This window comes from Mustela lutreola, chromosome 15, assembly GCF_030435805.1.
Source record: "Mustela lutreola isolate mMusLut2 chromosome 15, mMusLut2.pri, whole genome shotgun sequence".
Lineage (NCBI taxonomy): Eukaryota > Metazoa > Chordata > Mammalia > Carnivora > Mustelidae > Mustela > Mustela lutreola.
The window spans coordinates 34,549,339-34,572,428 of NC_081304.1; the positions used below are offsets into that span (position 1 = coordinate 34,549,339).

At 35.2% G+C, this 23,090-nt stretch overlaps 1 pseudogene; it reads left to right on the forward strand.

Annotated features, from left to right (window-relative positions):
• The window catches only part of LOC131815619 (large ribosomal subunit protein eL32-like), a 33,257-nt pseudogene extending 15,961 nt beyond the window's left edge, over positions 1-17,296 (forward strand).
• The last annotated feature ends 5,794 nt before the right edge of the window (positions 17,297-23,090 follow it).

The following is a 23,090-nucleotide window of genomic DNA, read 5'->3' on the forward strand; positions in this document are numbered from 1 at the left end:
TGAAAGAAAAGAGTTCTAAATAAATGATGTTTAAGTGTTCTTTTTAATAATCCATTCTTTATTCATAGTTCATTAAAGCTTTTGAAATTTTGTTCTTATTATTCTTTGAATTTATCTTTGAAAACATATAGATTCTTTAGAAGATATCTTAATACAAGTAAGAAACTTTGCACACTCATAGTGATCATTAGTGAAAGGACTAAGCAACTATACTTTATTATAGTTGATCATCTAAGTTTTCAGTAATTTTTTCAAATAATTGCCTAATTCAGTTCTATTAGGAATTTTCTTCAATGAGTTAATTTTCTACCTCTTTGTTATTATAGAAATCTTTTTATGCTGATCTTAAACTTGTGTAGTAACCCCGTAATTTCAAAATACTCATTTTAAATATATTTTTTTCTTTATTGAGAGAGGGAAGAAAGCACATATGGAGTGTGGAAGAGGACAGGGGGAGAGTGCAGAGCCCATTGTGGGGCTTGACCTCAAGACCTTGAGATCATGATCTGAGCTGAAATCAAGAGTTGGACACTTAACCAACTGAGCCACCTAGATGCCTCAGTCATTTTAAATCTTAACGAGTATATAACTCTATGTTTAAGAATATAACTCCTGATATTTTGTAAAACAGTATATACTTTTGATAAGGCCATAATAACTTCTAAGGAGGAAAAATTGAAATAACTAATATTCAAGATAATTTTCACTTCTATCTTTATTTTTAAAGAATGTTTTAAAGTATTTAGAGGATACTTGGAATATCAATTTCTCTTACAAGATGAAAAAGTCCATTGAAATCTAGGAAATGTTTACAACCTATAGGAAGAAAATCATAAAACTTATCTGGAAGGTGTTAAGCAGTGATTTTCAAATGGAGGGAAGTGTATCAACTTCTACTCCAAAGATTTCCTACATAATTAGAGTTACTATTGATGGAAGTGTGGATGCATGTAAATGACATTGAGGCTGAAAAGAAGTTTGAGAGTGAAAGCTTTAAATAGATACTGTATCATAGGATTAGGAAAATAAATATTGTAAAGATATTAGTTCTTTATTACTTAAGACATAGAATTAACTGATTTGAATATGGCTAATGAAGTGATCTCACCTTAAGGGATGTTAAAAACATACATCACACTTATAAATAATTAAAATAATTTAGGAGATCAATGTCTGGAATGGTAGTATGAGGATCTTTGTAACTCACTTTTCCACCAAAACTATAAAACAACTAACAACTATTTCACTAACCAAAGACACAGAATGAACTGAAAACAAAACATCTATCCAAGGGAAACTATTATACCTCAGTAAGACAACAATGTTAATGACTTCTTCCTAACTCTGTGATACCATACCCATTCAAAGCTATAAGTTTCACAGCCAGTAGAGAGGCACTCAGTTAAAAGGTAACACCACTACTCAAAAAAAATTAAAAGTAGAATTGTTATATAATACAGCAATTCCAATTCTGGGTATTGTATTGAAAGCAAGGTCTCAAAAAGATAGTTGTACACTCGTTAATCATAGGAGCATTATTGACAATAGCCAAGAGGTTGTATCAACCTAAATGTCCATCAGTGGATGAAAAGATAAAGAAAATGTGGCAGACACATACAAAGGGATCTTTTTTTAAAAAAGTTTTTTAAACCAACATATAATGTATTATTAGCCCCAGGGGTACAGGTCTGTGAATCATCAGACGTACACACTTCACAGCACTTACCATAGCACATACCCTCCCCAATGTCCATAACCCAACCACCCTCTCCCTACCCCCTTCCCCTGGAAACCCTCAGTTTGTTTTGTGAGTTTAAGAGTCTCCTATGGTTTGTCTCCCTCCCGATCCCATTTTTTTTTCATTTTTCCTTCCTTAACCCCCCCCCCCCCCACTTTGCCTCTCAACTTCCTCATATCAGGGAGATCATATGATAATTGTCTTTCTCTGGTTGACTAATTTCACTCAGCATAATACCCTCTAGTTCCATCCACGTTGTTGCAAATGGCAAGATTTCATTTCTTTTGATGGCTTCATAGTATTGCATTGAATATATCTACCACATCTTCTTTAACCATTCATCTGTGGATGGACATCTAATTTCTTTCCATAGTTTGGCTATTGTGGACATTGCTGCTATAAACATTGGGGTGCACGTGCCCCTTTGGATCACTATATTTGTTATCTTTAGGGTAAATACTCAGTAGTGCAATTGCTGGGTTGTAGGGTAGCTCTATTTTCAACTTTTTGAGGAACATCCATGCTGTTTTCCAGAGTGGTTGCACCAGCTTGCATTCCCACCAACAGTGTAGGAGGGTTCCCCTTTCTCTACATCCTCGCCAGCATCTTCGTTTCCTGACTTGTTAATTTTAGCCATTCTGACTGGTGTGAGGTGGTATCTCATTGTGGTTTTGATTTGTATTTCCCTGATGCCGAGTGATGTGGAGCACTTTTTCATGCAGCTGTTAGCCATCTGGATGTCTTCTTTGCAGAAATGTCTTTTCATGTCTAATGCCCATTTCTTGATTGGATTATTTGTTCTTTGCGTGTTGAGTTTGACAAGTTCTTTATAGATTTTGGATAGTAGCCCTTTATCTGATATGTCATTTGCAAATATCTTCTCCCATTCTGTCAGTTATCTTTTGGTTTTGTTGACTGTTTCCTTTGCTGTGCAAAAGCTTTTGATCTTGATGAAGTCCCAATGGTTCATTTTTGTCCTTGCTTCCCTTGCCTTTGGCGATGTTTCTAGGAAAAAGTTGTTGCGGCTGAGGTCGAAGAGGTAGCTGCCTGTGTTCTTCTCAAGGATTTTGATGGATTCCTGTCTCACACTGAGGTTTTTCATCCATTTTGAGTCTACTTTTGTGTGTGGTGAAAGGAAATGGTCCAGTTTCACTCTTCCGCGTGTGGCTGTCCAATTTTCCCAACACCATTTGTTGAAGAGACTGGTCCCCCCCCCCCCCCCGTGGGACATTCTTTCCTGCTTTGTCAAAGATGAATTGACCATAGAGTTGAGGGTCTACTTCTGGCCTCTATTCTGTTCCATTCATCTAGGTGTCTGTTTTCGTGCCAGTACCATACTGTCTTGATGATGACAGCTTTGTAATAGAGCTTGAAGTCTGAAATTCTAATGTCACCACCTTTGGCTTTCTTTTTCAACATTCATCTGGATATTTGGGGTATTTTCTGGTTCCATATAAATTTTAGGAATATTTGTTCAATTTTTTGGGAAAAAAAAATGGATGGTATTTTGTTAGGGATTGCATTAAATGTGTAAATTGCCTTAGGTAGCATAGACATTTTCACAATATTTGTTCTTCCAATTCATGAGCATGGAAACTTTTGCATTTCTTTGTGTCGTCCTCAATTTCTTTCATGAACATTTTATAGTTTTCTGAGTACAGATTCTTTGCCTCTTTGCTTAGATTTATTCCTAGGCACCTTATGGTTTTAGGTGAAATTGTAAATGAGATTGACTCCTTAATTTCTCTTTCTTCTGTCTTGCTAGTGGTGTATAGAAATGCTACCAATTTCTGTGCATTGATTTTATATCCTGACACTTTACTGAATTCCTGTTTAAGTTCTAGCAGATTTGGAGTGGTATCTTTTGGGTTTTCTATATGAAGTATCTTATCATCTTCAAAGAGTGATAGTTTGACTTCTTCTTTGCTGATTTGGATGCTTTTAATTTCTTTTTGTTTTCTGATTGCTGAAGCTAGGACTTCTAGTACTATGTTGAATGCCATTAATGAGAATGGAGAGCCCTGCCATATTCCTGACCTAAGGGGAAAAGCTCTCAGTCTTTCCCCATTGAGAATGATATTCGTTGTGGGTTTTTCATGGATGGCTTTGAGGTAGGTACCCTCTACCCCTACACTGTGAAGAGTTTTGATCAAGAAAGGATGCTCTACTTTGTCAAATGCTTTTTAAGCATCCATTGAGAGTATCATATGGTTCTTGTTCTTTCTTTTATTAGTGTATTGTATCACATTGATTGATGTGTGGATGTTGAACCAACCTTACAGCCCTGGAATAAATTCCACTTGGTCATGGTGAATAATCCTTTTAATGTACTGTTGGATCCTATTGACTAGTATTTTGGTGAGAATTTTCACATCTGTGCTCATCAAGGATATTGGTCTGTAATTCTCTTTTTTAATGGGATCTTTGTCTTGTTTGGGATCAAGGTAATGCTGGCCTCCTAAAATGAATTTGGAAGTTTTCCTTCCATTTCTATGTTTTGGAACAGTTTCAGGAGAATAGGTATTAATTCTTCTTTAAATGTGTGGTAGAATTCCCCTGGGAAGCCATCTGGCTCCGGGCTCTTGTTTGTTGGGAGATTTTTGATGACTGCTTCAATCTCCTTACTGGCTATGGGTCTGTTCAGGTTTTCTATTTCTTCCTGTTTCAGTTTGGGTATTTTATAGGTCTCTAGTAATGCAAATATTTTTTCCAGATTGTCAAATTTGCTGGTGTGTAGTTGCTCATAATATGTTCTTATAATTATATGTTCTTATATATTCTTATAATTGTTTGTATTTCTTTGGTGTTGGTTGTGATCTCTCATCTTTCATTCATGACTTTATTTATTTGGGTCCTGTCACTTTTCTTTTTGATAAGTCTGGCCAGGGGCTTATCAGTCTTACTAATTCTTTCAAAGAAATATCTCTTAGTTTCATTGATTTGTTCTATTGTTTTTTTGGTTTCTATTTCATTGATTTCTACTCTGATTATTATTTCTCTTCTCCTGCTGGGTTTAGGCTTTCTTTGCTGTTCTTTCTGCAGCTCCTGTAGGTGTAAGGTTCAGTTGTGTACTTGAGAATTTTCTTGTTTCTTGTGAAAGACTTGTATTGCTATATACTCAAAAAGTTAAAAAAAATTTTTTTAAAATATGCTTATTTCTAAATGCTACCAATAAGCATGTGGACATCAAAGTTAAAAAATACAGTGTGATTTATAATAGCTCAAAAAATGAAATACTTAAGTGTAACTCTAACAAAATATGTATTAGATTTGTATGCTGAAAATTATGCAGCACTGAAGAAAGCAAAGATCCAAAATAAGCAGGGTGTGCCTGGTTGGCTCAATCAGTTAAGCATCCACCTCTTGGTTTTGGCTTAGGTCATGATCTCAGTGTCTTAGGATTGAGCCCTACATAAGGCTCCATGTTGGGCACAGAGTCTGCTGAAGGTTCCCTCCCTTTTCCACTGCCCCTCCCCCTGCTCATTCTCTCTATATTTCTAATATGTGTGTGTGTGTGTGTGTATGACATAAAATAGGGCACCTGGGTGGCTCAGTGGATTAAAGCCTCTGCCTTCAGCTCAAGTCATGATCTCTCAGGATCCTGGGATTGAGCCCCACATTGGGCTCTCTGCTCTGCTGGGAGCCTACTTCTTCCTCTCTCTCTCTCTGCCTGCCTCTCTGCCTACTTATGATCTCTGAAATAAATAAATAAAATCTTTTTAAAAAACATAAAATAAACAGAGAAGGAGGGGCATCTGGGTGGCTCAGTCATTTGAGCAACTCGCACTTGAGGGTCTGCACTCAGTGGGGAGTCTGCTTAAGATTCTCTCCCTCTCTCCTTCTTTCCCTCTCTCCCTCTTCCCCCTTGCTTTCTCTAAATTAAATGAATAAATCTTTTTAAAAATATGAAAGAAAATAAACAGAGATATGTTATGTGTTCATTCTAAGAGTTTAGATGTCATTTCTCCTCCCCAAATTGATATACCATTTATGTAATAACTGTCAAAATCCCAGTGAAGGCTTTGTAGATATAGACAATATTATTCTAAAATTTATATGGGAAGGCCAAAGTACTAAGATAGCTAAAAAACATTTTGAAAAAAATAATAATAAAGTGGAAGGGATCAGTCTACCTGATTGCAAGACTTTTTATATACTTGTTGTAATCAAGACTATGTGTTTTTTTTTAGGAGGGATAGAAACATTGATTAATGGGATAGAATAGTGAACTCATAAATAGATCCTCACAATATCCCCAGCTAAATTTTGACAAAGATACAAAAGAAATTCGATGGAGGACAGATTGACTTTTCAATAAGCAGTGCTAGATCAATTGGACATCCACAGGCAAAATAAAATGAACCTCAACAAGAACCTCATATCTTACACAAAATTTAACTCAGAACTGGTCAAGAATTTAAATGTAAAATGTGAAACTATTGAACTTTTAGGAAAAAATAATAGGAGGAAATCTTTGGAACCAGGTTAAGAAAAAGAGTTTTTAAACTTGATCCCAAAAGCATGATTCATAAAAAGGAAACATTAATAAATTAAACTTATTCAGAATTAAAAACTTCTGCTCCAAAAAGACCCTCATAGGATGAAAATTCAAACTACAGAGTGGGAGAAAATATCTGAAACCACATTTCTGACAAAGGACTTCTTTGAAGAATTCTCAAAACTAAACAGTAAAAAGCAAACAACCTAATTAGGGTATGGGCAGAAGATATGAAGAGACCTTTTGCCAAGGAAGTTATGCGAATAACAAAGAATTACATAGAAAAAGGTTTGACATTATTAACCAATAGGGAAATGCAGTTAACCATACTGAGATCACTACATACATATCAGAATGACTAAAATTTAAAAATTGTGACAACACCAAGTGATGGTGAGATTGTAAAGAACCTGTATCATTCATACACTATTGTGGGAATGTAAAATAGTACAGTCATGCTCACAATTTGGAAGTTTCTTTAAAAACTAAGAATGCACATTCACCAAGAGAACCACTTTCTGAATCTGAAAATACAGCTTAACAAATGTATTCATTCATTTATTTATTTATAGGTTTTAGTTATTTAACAGAGAGAGAGAGAGAGATCATGAGCAGGGCGAGGGATAGAGGGAGAAGACTCTCCACTCTGCAGGGAACCTCATGCAGGACTTGATCCCAGGATCCTGGGATCATGACCTGAGCCAAAGGCAGACACTTAACCACCTGAGCCACCCAGGTATCCAACAAATTTAAAAGAATAGAAATCATACATTGTCAGCTCTGAGAACACAATTGAGTCAAACTAGAAATCAATAACAGAAAGATAACTGGAAAATCCCAAGGTACATGAAGATTAAACAACACATTTCTTAATAACAAATGGGTTAAAGAAAAAAATCTCAAGAGAAATTTGAAAATATTTTGAACTAAATGAAAATGAAAGCACAACTTATCAAGATTTGTGGATGCAGCAACATCAACGCCTAGAAGAAATTTATAGCAATGAATGCATATGTAAGAAGAAAGATTTAAAATTGAAAATCTAAGTCTCCACCTTAGGAAACTAGAAAAAAGAAGAGCAAATTAAATCCAAAGTAAGCAGAAGGAAAATAATAATAATTCAGAGCAAAAATCAATGAAATTGTAAACAAGATATAATAGAAAAAATTCAATGAAACACAAAGGTGCTTCTTTGGAAAGATAAAAAATCAACTAGCCTCTAGCCAGTTTAAGCAAAAAAAGGACAAAAATTACTGATGTCAGAAATGAAAGAGGGAATATAACTGCAGATCCTGTGTACTTTAAAGGATAACAAAGAAATAACATAAACAACAAATATTAGTGGTCTAGATGAAATAGACCAATTTCTTGAAGGACATAATTTGACAAAACTCCACTCAAAGAAAATCTGTATAGGCTTATATCTATTAAAGAAATTGAATCCATAATTAATAATCTTCTGAAACAGAAAGAACCCAGCCCAAGTGGGTTCACTGATTATTTCTACTGAACATTTAAGGAAGAAATTATACTAATTCTCTACAATCTCTTCAGAGGATAAAGTAGAGGGAATACTGCCTAACTCATTGTATGAGGCCAGAATTACCCTAATCCCAAAACCACACAAAGACATTAGAAGAAAACTACAGAACAATATCTCTCTTGAACATGGATGTAAAAATTCTTAGTAAATATTATAAAATCAAATCCAAAAACGTATAAAAGAATTATACATCACCACCAAGTGGGATTTATCCCAACCAGCCAAAGCTAACTGAATATTCAAAAATCATTTAATGTAATCCATCACATCAATAGGCTAAAAAAGAAAAATCGCATGATCATATCAATAGATGCAGAAAAAGAAGTTCACAAATTCAACAGTCAACATGATAAAAACTCTCAGTAAACTACAAATTGAGGAGGACGTCCTCAACTTGATAAAGAATATCTACAAAAAACCAAAGCTAACATTATACTTAATGGTGAGAAACTCAGAGGTTTCCCACTAAGATCAGGTACAAAGCAAGATGTCCCCTCTCATCACTCCTTCTCAACACTGTACAGGAAACCCTAATAAGACAAGAAAAGGAAATAAAAGGTAGTCAGTATGGGAAGGAAAAAATAAATCTGTCTTTGTTCAATGATGACATAACGATGTATGTAGAAAATCCAAAAAAACCCCACATCAACCAAAACACATCCCCACCCCAGAACTAGTAAGTGATTATAGCAATACTGCAGGATATGAGATTAATGCACAAAAGTCAGTTGCTGTCCTATATACCAGCGACGAACAAGTAGAATTTGAAATTAAAAACACAAAACCAGGGCATCTGGGTGGCTCAGTGGGTTAAGCCTCTGCCTTTGGCTCAGATCATGATCTCAGGATCCTGGGATCGAGCCCCACATTGGGCTCTCTGCTCAGCAGGGAGCCTGCTTCCTTCTCTCTCTCTACCTGCCTCTCTACCTACTTGTGATCTCTGTCTGTCAAATAAATAAATAAAATTAAAAACAAAAACAAAAACATAAAACCACTTACACTAGTCAAAAGAACTAATGAAATACTTAGGTATAAAGCTAACAAAGTAGGTACAAGATGTAGACAAGGAAACTGCAAAACTCTGAAGAATGAAATAAGAGAAGAACTAAATAAATGTAAAGCTACACCATATTTATGGTTATATTATCAAGATGTCAGTTCTTTCCAACTTGATCTATAGACTCGATGTAGTCCCAATCAAAATCCAAGCAAGTTATTTTGTGGATGTCAACAAACTGGTTTGAAAGTTTATATGAAGAGGCAAAGGTCCAGAATAGCCAACACAATATTGAAAGAGAAGAACAATATTGGAGGACTGACTCTACATAACATCAAGACATAAAAAAAAAAAAAGCTACAATAATTAAGACAGTGTGGTATTGACAAATCATAGCTAAATAGATTGACAGAACAGAACAGAGTACAGAAAGAGACCCGCATTAATACAGTCAACTGATATTTGGCAAAGGAACAAAAGCAGTATGACAGAGCAAAGATAGTAGCCTTTCTTGAAGACACTGTACAGGAAACCCTAATAAGACAAGAAAAGGAAATAAAAGGTATGACAACTGCATGCAAAAAAAGTGAATCTAGACTTAAACCTTTCATAAAACTTTACTCAGAAAGACTGCAGACCTAATGTAAAACACAAAAGTATAAAACTCATTGTAAGATAACATATGCTCATGTAAGATAACATATGAGAAAACCTTGGTGACATTGGCTAAGGTGATAACTTTTTAGATACAGTAAATAAAGTCTTACTTTTAAAGTTGATGTATAAACTAAGGATCCTCCCTATTGCCATATAACAGCAATTCACTCCTAGGTATTTATCCCAGGGAAATGAAAGTTGTGTTGCCTCAGAAATCCATACACAAATGTTTATAGCAGCACTATTCATAACAGCTAAAAGATGAAAACAACCCAGATGTTCTTCAACAGGTTAGTAAAGAAACTGTACTTTATACACAATGAAATTCTAAACAGCAATAAAAGATATGAGTTATTGATACACAGAACAACCTGGATGTATCTCCATAGAATTATGCTAAGTTTAAAAAACCAATCTCAACAGATTACATGCTGTATGATTCCATTTTTATAAAATTCTTGAAATGCAAAATTATTCAAATGGTGAGCAGATTAGTGGTTACCAAAGATTAAGGAGGAAATGCAAGTGAGAGTGAAGTGGGTGTGGCTATTATAAAGCAGGAGAGATCCTTGTCATGATGCAAATGTTGCATATTGACTCTTTCAATATCAGCATTCTTGTTGCAATATTGTGCTTTTATTTTGCAAGATATTATATGTTTGGAAACTGGGCAACAGGTCATGGGATCACTGTATTATATCTTACAATTGCATATCATTCTACAGCTATCTCAAAATGAGTTTAATTTTTAAAATGAAGGAGAGGGATGCCTAGGAGGTTCAGTCAGTTAAGCATCGAACTCTTGATTTTGTCTCAGGTCGTGATCTCAGGGTCGTGGGATCAAGCCCCTTGTCTGGCTCCATATTCAGCAAGGAGTAGTTGGAGATTCTCTCTCTCTCTCTCTCTCCCTCTGCCCCTCCCCCCACTCATACACTCATTTTCTCTCTCAAATAAAAAATAAATCTTTTTTTTAAAAGAATTTATTTATTTATTTGACAGACAGAGATCACAAGTAGGCAGAGAGGCAGGCAGAGAGAGGAGGAAGCAGGCTCCCTGCCAAGCAGAGAGCCTGGTGGGGCACTTGATCCCAGGACCCTGAGATCATGACCCGAGCTGAAGGCAGAGGCCAACCCACTGAGCCACCCAGGTGCCCAAAAAAATAAATCTTTTTTAAAATTAAGGAGAAATTCTGATACTCTCAGATAAACAAAAACAGATTATATATTACTAGCAAACTTGTTATATAAGAAATGCTAACTGGAGTCCTTCAGGCTAAATGAAAAAACAAAAACAAAAACACAACAACAGATGGTAACTTGAATACTCATGAAGAAATATAGAGCACTGGTAAAAGTAATTTCAGAAATAAATAGAAGACAGCAAAGGGACGCCTGGGTGGCTCAGTTGGTTAAGTGGCTGCCTTCGGCTCAGGTCATGATTCCAGCGTCCTGGGATTGAGTCCCACATTGGGCTCCTTGCTCAGCAGGAAGTCTGCTTTTCCCTCTGCCTCTACCTGCCACTCTTTCTGCCTGTGCTCACTCTCTCTGACAAATAAATAAAATCTTTAAAAAAAAAAAAAAAGAAGACAGCATAAATGTATGTTTGTTTATAATCCTTTCCTTTTACCTCTTTTCAATGACAACTAAGTATAACAATAATTATAAAAACTACTGATGAATTCATATTAAAGACATAAATTGTGTGGCAACAATTGTACAAGTGACAGGATGGAGATGTTGGAAGAAACTTGGTATATAACATTGAAATTAAGATAATATTAATCTGAATAGATTGTTTCAAGTTAAGTTGCTAATTATAATCCCCAGAGCATCCATTAAGGAAATAATTTTTAAAATGTAGGAAGAGACACAAGAGTTAAAAGAGTACACTACAAAATATTTAACACAAAAGAAGTCAATCTCCTCTTCTTATAAGGACACCAGTTATATTAGAGTATGTCTTACACCAGTGATCTTATTTTAACTTGTTTTTGCTTTTGTTTTTGTGACCCTATATTCAAATGTAGTTAGCAGAGGTTTGGGCTCCAATATATGAATTTTGGGGGGAGACAATTCAGCCCATAATACTGATCTATATAATTTTCTTTTTTTCTGAGGAATTTCTTCTAACATTTCTTGCAAAACATGGAAGTTGCCTATGGGTAAAAAAAAGTCCCTCAAATTCCATTTTTGCTTGTCTGAGAATGTATGTCTCCTTCATTTTTGAAGTTTAACTTAGCTGGAAATAGAATTTTAGGTTGTTTTTTTTCTTTCAATGCTTTAAGTATTTTATTTTTTTTTTTTACAATATTTTATTTATTTATTTGATACAGAGAGAGAGATCACAAGTAAGCAAAGGGTCAGGCAGAGAGAGGGGGGAAGCAGACTCCCTTCTGAGCAGAGAGAGCCTGATGCGGGGCTCCATCCCAGCACCCTGGAATTAGGACCTGATCTGAAGGCAGAGGCTTAACCCACTGAGCCACCCAGGTGCCCCAACACTTTAAGTATTTTACTCCACTATTTTTTTTTTTCTTGCTTGCATGTTTTCTGAAGAGAAGTTTAATGTAATTATTATCCTTGCTCCTCTGTGGTAAAATGTTTTTTCCTCTGGCTTCTTTCAAAATTTTCTTTGTCTTTGATTTTCTGAAGTTTGAATGTGATACACGTTGGTGTAGATTTTGTGGTATTTATTATCAGTGGTTTATGAACTTCATGGTTCTGTGTTTTGATGTTTCTCATTAGTTTTGGGAAATTGTCAGTCATTATTGTTTCAGGTATTCCTTTTGTTCCTTTCTCTTTTATACTTCTGGTATTATTATTATACATGTTATACTTCTTGTAATTTTAATTTTACATTTCTTAGATATTCTGTTCTCTATCATTATATTTTCTCTTTGCATTTCAATTTGGAAGTTTCTAAGATTTTTATTTATTTATTTGTCAGAGAAAGAGAGAAAGCAAACACAAACAGAGGGAGTGCCAGGCAGAGGGAGAAGCAGGCTCTCCCCTGAGCAGGGAGCCCCATGGGGGACTTGATCCCAGGATGCTGGGATCATGACCTGAGCCAAAGGTATTTACTTAATGGACTGAACCACCCAGGTGTCCCTCAATTTGGAAGTTCTAAATTGACACTTCTTCAAGCCCACTGATTTTTCTTGAGAGCGTATCAATCTATTGATGAGCCCATCAAGGCATTCTTTATTTCTGTTACAGTGTTCTTAATTTCTAGCATTTCCTTTTGATTCTTCCTTACAATTTTCATTTCTCTGCTTACATTGTCTATCATTGTCTAGACATTCTTGTATGCTGTCCACTTTTCCATTAGAGCCTTTAACATATTTATTATATGTTTTAAGTTTTCCGTATGGTAATTTCAACATCTCTGCCATGTCTGAGTGCTTCTGATGCTCTGTCTCTTCAAACTGTTTGTTTGTTTTGGTCTTTTAATATAACTAGTAATTTTTTTTGAAAACTACTTCATAAGTAGTATTCTATTCTTCCATCAAGAAGCATATGTATAACTCTTTTGATGATGTTAACAGTCACTGATGTTCAATATCTAGAGCTATTAATTCATTAAGGATTGCAAAATAGTGATGTTCCATTTCTCTCATTCTATATTATATTATTATATAGAGTACTTTTAGGATGAGGAACTTCTTATCTGCTATATGGTTACTCAGAGGTAGAGTTTTGTTATTGTTGTTTTATTTACTTGACAGAGAGAGACACAGTGACAGAGGGAGCACAAGCAGAGGGAGTGGGAGAGGGAGAAGCAGGCTTCCCATTGAGCAGGTAGCCCAATGTGGGGCTCAATCCCAGCAGTCTGGGATCATGACCTGAGCTAAAGGCAGATACCTAAGGACTGAGCCACCTAGGTGCCCCCAGAGGTAGAGTGTATTTTTTTTTTTTATTTAAAAAAATTTTTTTTAAAAGAGAGAGATAACAAGTAGGCAGAGAGGCAGGCAGAGAGAGAGTAAGGGAAGCAGGCTCTCCACTGAGGAGAGAGCCCGATGTGGGGCTCAATTCCAGGACCCTGGGGTCAGGACCTGAGCCAAAGGCAGAGGCTTTAACCCACTGAACCACCCAGGTGCCCCCAGAGGTAGAGTTTAAATAGGAAATTCAGGCTAAGTACTTGCTAGCTTTTTTTTTTTTTTAACCATAATTAATATGATGAGTTAGCTCATTAGAATCCAATGGCAATGTTTTTTGGATGATTTTTAAATTATATTATAAGCTCAGAAACCTGAAAATGCTGACATATTTCAATTCCTTTCTTATTTTAAAAATAGAATAATAACTCAAATTTCATTTATATGCTGGTTAATAGAACCAATTTTAAGAGATATTACAGTTTGGCTTGGAAGACAAAATGCAGACCAAAGACTTAGATAGGCACTTCACAAAAAAGGTATTCAAATGACCAATAAATACATGAACATATGTTCAACCTTATTAGTTATCAGGGAAATGCAAATTTAAACAATAACACTACCTAATATGCCTAAAAGAATGGCTAAAATGAAGACAGAAAATGCTAAGATTGGAGAAATTATAGAACATTGCTAATGAGAATGTGAATTGGTATAACCATTTGGAAAACTGATTCACGGTATCTAATAAAATTGAATATATTTACATTCTAAGTCCCAGCAATATTCCTGGATATATGCTCAACAGAAATGCATACATATGTTCACCAAAAGACATGTGTAAGATTGTTCGTAGCAGCATAATTCATTATACCTATAAAATGATGACCATAGGATAAATAAATAATCCAAAATCTACCATATATATATGTGTAATAGTATATTTGCACAAAAAGGATGAATGAGCTATAACTGCTCAAAAACATGTTTGCAAGAATCTTGCAAACATTATGTTGAGAGAAAAAGCTAGATTAAGTTCAAAAAAAAACAAGCCAAACTAATACATGATATTTAAAATTGGGTTAGTGGTCTGGCAGGGAGGGATCTAATGACTAGAAGGGCTTCTAGGATGCCATTTCTTGATGTTTAGTTTTAAAAATCTTTTTCTGGTTAACGTATGTGCTCACTTTGTGAAAATTCAGTAGCCTCTTTATTTATGTACTTTTCTGTGTATATGTTATTCTTCAATAAATCATTTTAAAAATACAACTTGTGATATTCTCATCTAACCTCTATTATACATTATTTTAAAAAGATTTTTATTTATTAATTTGACAGAGAGAGATCACAAGTAGGCAGAGAGGCAGGCAGAGAGAGAGAGGAAGAAGTAGGCTCCCTGCCAAGCAGAGAGCCCAATGTGAGACTCAATCCCAGGACCCTGAGATCATGACCTGAGTGGAAGATAGACGCCTAACCCACTAAGCCACCCAGGTGCCCCATCTATTGTACATTATTAATTAGGATGTATTTAGATATGAAACAGTTATTAAACCCCACTGGATCAAAGACATTTTCAGAATATAAGTATTATTAAAAGAGAATCCCTTCATAAAATGTCATTGGTAGGGGCACCTGGGTGGCTCAGTGGGTTAAGCCTCTGCCTTTGGCTCGGGTCATGATCCCAGGGTGTGGGATCGAGCCCCGCATTGGGCTCTCTGCTCGGCGGGGAGCCTGCTTCCTCCTCTTTCTCTGCCTGCCTCCCTGCCTACTTGTGATCTCTGTCTGTCAAATAAATAAATAAAATCTTTTTAAAAAAATGTCATTGGTAGAAAAACTTAAGCAGTGTAACTGCTAAATCTCCTACAGCATGATTTTTATAATGTTTTCAGTGTTTGGGGATCAAACCAAATTGATTTAAAACATCTCTTGGGGTGCATGGGTGGCTCTGTGGGTTAAAGCCTCTGGCTTCAGCTCTAGTCATGATCCTAGGGTCCTGAGATCAAGCCCCACATCAGGCTCTCTGCTCAGTGGGGAGCCTGCTTCCCCCACCTCTCTCTGCCTGCCTCTCTGCCTACTTGTGATCTCTGTCAGATAAATAAATAAAATCTTCTTTTAAAAATCCCTAAACAATTAAATACATATAACTCATATAGATGTTTGGTCTATTTTCCAGATTTTGTGTAGATTTTTTAGGGGAGTCCATGTTAACACATTTGATAAACTTTTATCTTAATGCGCCTTTCTGGAATACCAGTCTGATCTCAATTCGAGCAAAGCCTTAGTTGATGTTTGCTGGTGGTTGAGGTGGCTTGGTCATTTTCCCAGCCCGTATATTTATTATTGAATGTTAATCAGATTCATTATTAAAGATTTCATCTGCCACACAAATAAGTAATTGGCTATGTCTGAGTGGCCACCTTTTGTCTTTAGCAGATTGCTTAAAACTGCATTAAACATCATTAGACCAAAATGATGACCATTTGTCCTTTACTTGTTTTCTAACAGATTGGATCTTATTATTATGCAAACACACTACAAAGAACAGTCTTAGAAAAAGCTCATATGAATTATTCTAAGTTCATAAAAGCTTTTATATTGAAGGATGCATGAAATTATTACTAATTATGTTAAACTATTTCCTTTTGTATGTATTATAGGGCACTGTTTAGAATCCATGGGTTAAAAATTATACAAAAGTGAGAAGTTTGTAAGCATTGCTTTCTACCTTAATGTATTTTATCATCCTCTTTTATTAATGAAATGATACAGAAGAAAAAAGATTAAATATATTATTTAACTTTACATGTTAGTTTTCTCTTAAATGAGTCCATGAGATAGAATAAGCAGAAAATAATCATGAATTAATAATTATTAATAATTATAATTATTAATTAATTATTAAACAATATAATTATAAATCCACATTTCCCCTACAACATATTTTTCTTAAAATCATATTTGCCAGGGCACCTGGGTGGTTCAGCGGGCTAAAGCCTCTGCCTTCGGCTCAGGTCATGGTCCCAGGGTCCTGGGATGGAGCCCCACATCAGGCTGTCTGCTCTGCCAGGAGCCTGCTTCCTCCTCTTTCTCTGCCTGCCTCTCTGCCAACTTGTGATCTCTGTCTGTCAAATAAATAAATAAAATCTTTAAAAAAATAATATATGCCAACCCACAGAACTTTATTTGTAAGTCATCATCTATTTTGATCCCCCCAAAGAATTATATGTAATGCTATCTTTCTTGTTCAATTTCTATTATTGTTGTGACTAAATAAATTCATTGGCTCTGAAATGCATGAAATTGGCTGTCATCTGAGATCTGACAATTTCATAATTGGTTTAAGCAGAGTGTACTTCTTACTGACCTTAAAATATCTTTGGCAATATTTCTGCTCCTGGAGCTGACTTGACCACAAATGAAATTATTTCAGCCTTAGGAATGAAATCCTAACCCACTAAGGGTTCAGGTGGACTTAGCTTTATAATCTGGTTTAAAAGTTTTGAGTAGATGGAGCCCTCGCGTGCCACCTTCCTTTCTCTTCCTCCACGCTACCTGTGGAGGTGGCAGCTGTGTGTTACAGGGCAATGTTGCTGCCCTCAGACGTCTGGTGAAGCCCGAGATCATTAAAGAAAGGACCAAAAAGTTCATCAGGCACCAGTCAGACCAATATGTCAAAATTAAGCGCAACTGCCAGAAACCCAGAGGCATTGACAATAGGATGCACAGATGATTAGAGGGCCAGATCTTGATGCCCAGTATTGGTTAGGGTAGCAACAAGAAATCAAATCATATTCCCCAGGGGCTTCCAGAAGTTCCTAGTCCACAATGTCAAGGAGCTTGAAGTGCTGCTGATGTGCAACAAATCTTACCGTGGAGAGATTGCTCACATTGTCTCCTCAAAGAACCACAAAGCCCTTGTGGAAAGAGCAGCCCAGCTGGACATCAGAGTCACCAAACCCAATACCAGGCTGCACAGCAAAGAAAATGAATGATCAGCTTGTGCACATTATAGTTATATCAAAACCATAAAAGCACAAAAAATTTTTTTGAGTAAATTGAATTGTATGGTTTTCCTTCATATTTCCTGACCAGTTTTAGGGAAGAGTATTTATTATTTTCTGTTTCATCAAGGAACTGAATCCTCTCAAATTCATACATTGCAAATTATATTAGGAATGGATTATGGTCAAGAACTTTATAAATAAAGCAATTAATACTAATTAATAAAAATGTTTCTGTATATCTACTTAAGAGTGAAAATAATTCACTTTTTAAAAAAGATTTTATTTATTTGACAGAGAGATCACAAGTAGGCAGAGAGGCAGGCAGAGAGAGGGGGGTACATGATGTACATGGTGTTTTGATATTTGATATTTGATACATTGTAAAGTGATTACCACATTAACCAAATTAATATATCCATCAGCTCACATAGTGACCTTTTTTTGGTATGTGGTGAGAGAAAACATCTATATTAGCAAAGTTTAAGTATACAGTACATTATTATTAGCTATAGTCACTATGTTGAACACTAAGTCTCTAGAACTTATTCATCTTATAATTGAAAGCTTGTACCCTTTGACCAATATCTCTCCATTTCTCCTGCCCCTTGTGAGAACCATTTTACCCTCTGGTTCAATGAGTTAGGCTTTTTTAGATTCCACAAATAAGTGAGGTCATGTAGTATTTGTCCTTTGTGTCTGACTTACTTTACTTAGCTTAATATCTTCAGGGTTCATTCATGTGGTTACAAATGGCAAGATTTCTTTTTTTTAAAAGGCTGAATATTATTCCATTATATATTTTTCTTTTTCTATTCATCCATTGACAACCCTTAAGTAGTTTTAATATCTTGGCTATTATGAATAATGCTGCAGTGAACATAGGGATACATATATCTTTTCAAGTTAGAGTTCATTTTCTTCAGATAAATACCCAGAAGTGGAATTGCTAGGTCATATGATAGTTCTATTTTGTATTTTTTGGAGAAAACTCCATATTGTTTTCCATAATGGCTATACCAATACACATTACCACTATAGTGTACAAGGATTCTTTTCTCCACACTCTCACCAACACTTGTTATCTCTTGTTGTTTTGTTTGTTTGTTTTGATAATAGCCATGCTAACAAATGTGAAGTGATACTTCAATGTTCTTTTGCATTTTCTTGATGATTAGTTATGTTGAACATTTTTTATATACCCATTGGGCATTTGTATGGCTTTGGAAAATGGCTATGCAGGTTCTCTGCTCATTTTGAATCAGGTTGTTTGGGTTTCTGGTTGTATGAGTTGCTTATATACTTTGGATATTACCCCCTTATCAGATAAATGCTTTCCAAATATTGTCTCCCATTCCATTGGTTATCTCTTCACTCTGATGACTGTTTCCTTTGTTATGCAGAAACTTCCTGTTTTTGGTGTCATATCCAAAAAATTATTGCCAAGATTAATGTCAAGGGAGCTTTCCCACATGTATTTTTTAAAATAAATCTGCCCTCTTCAAGATTTATGTATTTCTTTGAGGGGGAGAGAGAGAGAGAGAGAGAGAGAGCGCACAAGCAAGGGGAGGAACATATGGAAAAGGAGAGGGAGAGACTCTCAGGCAGACTCCTTGCTGAGCTTGTAGCTGGAGGTGGGGTTTAATCCAATGACAACTGAGATCATGACCTGAGCCGAAATCAAGAGTCTGACACCCAACCACCTGAGCCATCCAGGTTCCCCCTGGACCCCTTGTATTCTTCTAGGAGTCTTATAGTTTCAGGTCATCCATTTAAGTCTTTAATCCATTTTTGAGTTGATTTTTGTATATGGTGTAAAATAAGGATTTAATTTCATTCTTTTGCATGTAGGTATCCAGTTTACCACCACCTTTTTCTGAAGAGATTATCCTTTCCCCATCGTGTATTCTTGGTTCTTTTGTTGAGGAATTAGTTGAACATATATGCATGGGTTTATTTCTGTGATCTTTATTGTTTCATTTGCCAGTACTATACTGTTTTGATTGCCATAGTTTAAAATAGGGAAGAGTGATGCAACCAGAAGAACATCTACTTTATCATTTCTCATTATTACTTTGGCTATTTGGGGTCTTCGGTGGTTCTATACAAATTTTAGGATTGCTTTTTCTGTTTCTGTAAGAAATGCCATTGGATTTTATAAGGATTGCATTAAATTTGTAGATCACTTATGTAATATGGATACTTTAACAATAATAATTTTTCCAATTCAAATACACAGATATTATCTTTCCATTTACTTGTATCTCCTTCATTTTCTTTCGTCTTTCTTTAAGTTTCAGTGTGAAGATCTTTACTTCCTTGGTTAAATTTTTTCTTAGTATTTTACCTTTTTTATGATATTATAAATGGGATTATTAATTTCTTTTTTGGGGGAGCAGATAGTTTATTGTTCATGTGTAGAAATACAACTGATCTTAGTATGTTGATTCTGTGTCCTGTAACTTTACTTAATTTATCAGTTCTAACAGTTTTTAGGTGGAGTCCTTAGGGTTTTTTTTTTTCTAATATATAGAAATCATACATCTAGATATATACATCTAATATATAGATCATACATCCATGAACAGAGACAATCTCATTATTCCTTTCTGATTTGGATGCCTTCTATTTCTTTTTCTTGCCTAACCGTTCTGGCTAGGATTTCTAGTCTTATGTTGAATAGTGGAGGTGAGAGTCATCATCATTGTCTTTTTCCTGATCTAGAGGAAAACTTTCAGCTTTTCACCATTGATAATAATATTAGCTGTGAACAAATCATATACAGCCTTTATTATGTTGAGCTGCATTCCTTCTATATCTTAAAATGTATTGAGAGTTTTTATCATAAACAGTTGTTGAATTTTGTCAAACACTTTTTCTGCGTCTATTGAGATGATCATATAAGTTTTTTCCTTCCTTCCATTAATGTGGTATGTCACCTTGATTGATTTGTGTATGTTTCTTGCATCTTAGGGATAACTATCACTTGATCATGTTGTACGATCTTTGTAATGTGCTGGCAAATTCAGTTTGCTAGTATCTTTTGAGGATTTCTTTATTCTTCAGATATGTTGGTCTATAATTTTTTTGTAGTGTCCTTGTCTGGCTTTGTTACCAGGGTAATACTGGCTTCATAAAATGAGTTTGAAGTGTTCTCTCCTCTTCAACTTTTTGGAAGTGTTTGAGAAGAATTGATATTAGTTCTTTAAATTTAATTAGATTCCACTCATGAAGTTATCTAGACCTCGGCTTTTCTTTGTTTGGAGGTTTTTGATCATTACTTTAGTCTTCTAACTTATTATTGGCCTATTCTTTCATATTTTCTTTTTCTTTATGATTCTTGGTTGATTCTTTTTCTTTATGATTCTAGGTTGTATGTTTCCAGGAATTTATCCATTTCTTCTAGGTTACCCAATTTTTTAGTATATAATTGTTTATATTGGTTTTTATGATCCTTCATATTTCTTTGGTATCAGTAGTAATGTCCCTACTTTCATTTCTGATTTTATTTTATTTTTTATTTTTATTTTATTATGTTATGTAAGTCACATACACTGTACCATTAGTTTTTGATGTAGTGTTCCATGATTCGTTGTTTGTGTATAACATTCAGTGCTCCATGCAATACATGCCTTCCTTAATACCCATTACCAGGCTAATGCATCCTCCCATGCCCCCTCCCCTCAGCAGCCCTCAGTTTGTTTCCTGTAGTCCATAGTCCCTCATGGTTCATTGCCCCTCTGATTCCCACCCCTTCACCTTTTACTCTTCCTTCTTCTAATGTCCTCTATGTTATTCCTTACGTTCCCTATATCAGTGAAACCAAGTGAAAATGGTCTTTCTCTGCTTTACTTATTTCACCTAGCATAATCTCTGACTTTATTTATTTGAATCCTTTCTCTTTTTTCTTAGGCTAGCTTAAGATTTGTCAATTTCATTTGTCTTTTAAAACAATCAACTATTAGGGGTGCCTGGGTGGCTCAGTGGGTTAAATCCTCTGCCTTCAGCTCAGGTCATGATCCCAGGGTCCTGGGATGGAGCCCCGAATCAGGCTCTCTGCTCAGTGGGGAGCCTGCTTCCTCCTCTCTCTCTGCCTGCCTCACTGACTACTTGTAATCTCTGTTTGTCAAATAAATAAATAAAATCTTTTTAAAAATCAACTATGTAAAAAAATCAGCTATTAGTTTCATTGGTCTTTTGTTTTTCTAGTCCTTATCTCATTTTTCTCTGCTCTGATCCCTGTTATTTCCTTCCTTCTGCTAACTTTGAGTTGAGTTTGTTCTTCTTTTTCTAGTTCCTTGAGGTGTGAAATTAAGTTGTTTAGAGATCATTTTTCTTTTTTAAAGTAGGGTGCTTATTACTATAAATTTCCTTCTAATAAATGCTTTTACTGTGTCCCCAGTGTTCTGTTGTATTATGTTCATAAGTCTCAAGATTTTTTTTTTTTTTATTTCCCTTTTGATCTCTTCTTTGACTTGCTGATTGTTCAGCAGTGTGGTCAATTTTCACATATTTGTGAATTTTCCAGTTTTTTACCTGTTATTTATTTTTAATTTCCTATTGTTTGTGTCAGTAAAAATACTGATTTCAATTTTCCTAAATGTTAAGATTTGTTTTGTGACCTTATATATGATTTATCCTGGAGATTATCCTGTGCACCTGAGAAGAATGTGTATGCTATTGCTGTTGAATGGATTGTTCTGTTAGGTCCATTTGAAGTATAGTTTAAGTCCTGTGTTTCCTTATCAACTTTTATCTGGATGACCTATATTTTATTGAAAGTAGGGTACTAAAGTCTCCTACTATTATTGTATTGTCTATTTCTGCATATCTGTTAATATTTATATATTTAGGTAGTCTGATGTTGGGTGCACATATATTTATAACTGTTGTATCCTCTTGATGAATTCACCATTTTATCTTCATCTCTTATGACAGTTTTTGGCTTAAGGTTTATTCTGTCTCATTTAAATATGGCTACATCTGGGGCGCCTGGGTGGCTCAGTGGGTTAAGCCGCTGCCTTCGGCTCAGGTCATGATCTCAGGGTCCTGGGATCGAGGCCCACATCGGGCTCTCTGCTCAGCGGGGAGTCTGCTTCTCTCTCTCTCTCTTTGCCTGCCTCTCCATCTACTTGTGATTTCTCTCTGTCAAATAAATAAATAAAATCTTTAAAAAAAAATATGGCTACATCTGATCTATTTTTGCTTTCCATTTGTATGGAATATCTCTTTACATTTTTTAACTTTCAACATACATGTATCTTTAAAGCTGAAGTGAATTTCATGTAGACAGCATGGAGCTGGGTCTTGCTTTTTAATCCATTCAGTCACTCTGTGTATTTTGTTTGGAGGATTTAACCCATTTACATTTAAAGTACTTTTTGATGGGTAAAGCTTACTGTGGCCATTTCATCATTAATTGTTTCCTGGCAGCTTTTGTAGTTCCTTTTTTCTTCAATTGCTATTTTTCTTTTTGATTGATGGTTATCCTTAGTGTGGTACTCTTTTGATTCCTTTATATTTTGTGTGTTTACTATAGACTTTTGCCTTGTGATTTCCATGAGGCTTACCTAAAACACATTTTAGTTATCACAGTGTATTTTAAGGTGGTAGCAACTCAAAATCAATTGCAAAGAAAAGCACTATACTTTTTCTACTCCCTTATGTTTCATTTTTAATGCCACAGTTTACTAATTTTTATATTGTGTATCCATTAACAAATTATTTTGGCTAGAGTTATTTTTAATACTTTTGTCTTTTAACTTTTATACCAGAGTTGAAAGTG